Genomic DNA, 2,421 nt, shown 5'->3' with positions numbered 1-2,421 from the left:
AAGTTAGCGGTTCGGCAAAAGAGACCGATAGAATAAGTACTAGGCTTACAAAGAATAAGTCCTGGGGTCGATTTTCTCGACTAAAGGCGGTGCTCCAGCATGGCCGCAGTCAAATGACTGAAACAAGTAAAAGAGTAGTAGTAGTAGTAGTAGTAGTAGTAGTAGTAGTAGTAGTAGTAGTGGTGGTGTGAAGTCGGCGAGTTGACTGAATCGTTAACGTGATCCCAAATGTCGCCAGGATTGACTTTGTCTGTCTTTCATCCTCTCAGAGTCGATAAAATATGTACCAGTTAAGCACTGGAGTCGATGTAATCGGCTATCACCCTCCCTCAAAATTTCAGGCCTTGTACCTACAGTAGAAAGGATTATTATTATCGTTATTATTATTATTATTATCATTATTATTATTATCATCTTTATCATCATCATCATCATCATCATGGTCATCATCTTTATCATCATCATCATCATCATCATCATGGTCATCATCTTTATCATCATCATCATCATCATTATTCTTATTATTATTATTATTATTGTTTCTGATTTTAGCAATACATTTGAACTGGTCGGATTAGACCCCAGGACAGCTTGGCCACAGAGTATTTAATACACATTCACACACACACACACACACACAGACAGCTTATGTTTCCCGAACAGGACTACATGACAACACAGTAAGTATTCCAAATTTTATAATATCATGTAGTAGGGCCCACGGCAATTCTAAGCTACTTTCATTTTCATATTTCAATTTTGATACATAAATTTAAAGATCTTCATAGCATTTGTGTGTACGTTTGTTTGTTTCTTTTTTTCTTTTTTTGTTTACATTCTGAAGCCATATCCCTTCGAGTCGATAGAATAAAGTTACCAGTCAAGTACTGGAATCGATGTAATCGATTAACTCTTCTCCCTAAAATTATTATTATTATTGTTCAGTAGTTTTATTTTTATAACGTGCTTTCACTTCACTACCGAGCGCAGCTCTGTGTGCCTTGGGTATGTGCTGTGGTTTGCTGTGATGCTCTTATGGTTACTGTATTGAAAGTGTTTTGCGTAGGATGTGTGCAGGGCCCAGTAGTGCAATTTTCTGTATTATTATTATTATTATTATTCCACTTTGCTTTCCTTCCTTTTTCAATAAAATAATTGCCAGTTGAACACCGAAGTCGATGAAACTGACTTACCCTTCCCCTAAAATTTCTGGCCTTGTGCCAACATTTGAGATTATTATTATTATTATTATTATTATTATTCTTTAGGCGGCGAGCAAACAGAATCGTTAGCAAGCTGGGCTAAAATGCTTAGCAACATTTCTTCCGGCTTTACGTTCTGAGTTCAAATTCTACCAAAGTCGACTTTGCCTTTCATCCTTTCGAGGTGATTAAAATAAGTATCAGCTGAACACTAGGGTCGATGTAATCGTCGACTTACCACACCCAGAATTTCAGCCCTTGCGCTTATAGTAGAAAAGATTATTATTATTATTATTATTATTAATTTATTTATGTATTTATGCGTTTCAGTCAAGTGGCTGCGGTCATGCTGGAGCACCGCCATGATTATTTATTTATTATTATTATTATTAATTAATTTATTTTTTATTATTATTTATTTATTTTATTATTATTATTATTATTTATCTATTTCATTATTATTTATTTATTTATTTATTTTTATTATTATTTATTTTATTATTATTATTATTATTCATGAGTCACACACTCATATTATATTACAAGAAGATGGATTCAACAGGCTTTAATCCAAACCAAAATCACTACAGTCGTTTCTGTACATTAGTATCAGCTGGTAGTTGCTGAGTGTTTCACGTATCATACACCTTATTGCATTAATATGATTCAACAATAGCCGTGGGTTCGAGAGCAATGCTGGATCACCAACAGTTTCCCACACAATTATATTTATATGCTATCATAAGTTAACATTTCATCAACAAAAAGCAACGCTGAAATAAATATAAATAAATAAAAACATACATACATGCATACATACAAGCATAATTGCATATATACACACATATATATATATAATAATATGGGGTAAGATTAATTAATTAATTGATCAATTAATTAATTGATTAATAATTAATAATTCTACCAAGTAGTCAGTACGATAAAATAGCCTTTTTAGGTGAATTATGCAAAACATTCTATAATCATATACATAATTATAATCAAGGGTCAGCTAATTGCTTCGCCACGTACCGAAATTAGAAATAGACGCTAATGCCATTTCAACTACCATTAGTATCTCCGAGACAATAACACGCTTTTTTATGTTGGCAAAAAGATAAATGATGAATCCACAAGACTTATGTATATAATTATAGAATATTATATATATAATAAATATCTGGGCGAGGTATATATATATATATATATATATATATAT

General features: G+C 32.0%; 1 long non-coding RNA gene across 1 annotated transcript in view; it reads left to right on the top strand.

Moving 5' to 3' along the window:
• LOC106874490 (uncharacterized) overlaps nt 1-2,421 on the top strand; it is a 15,742-nt gene that overhangs the window by 1,951 nt on the left and 11,370 nt on the right. The window contains exon 2 of the long non-coding RNA XR_001410014.2: nt 553-680. This is a non-coding gene — a long non-coding RNA (uncharacterized LOC106874490). The remainder of the gene's footprint in view (nt 1-552; nt 681-2,421) is intronic.

The sequence above is a fragment of the Octopus bimaculoides genome, chromosome 26 (assembly GCF_001194135.2).
Source record: "Octopus bimaculoides isolate UCB-OBI-ISO-001 chromosome 26, ASM119413v2, whole genome shotgun sequence".
NCBI lineage: Eukaryota > Metazoa > Mollusca > Cephalopoda > Octopoda > Octopodidae > Octopus > Octopus bimaculoides.
This window is presented reverse-complemented; position numbering and strand designations above follow the sequence as displayed.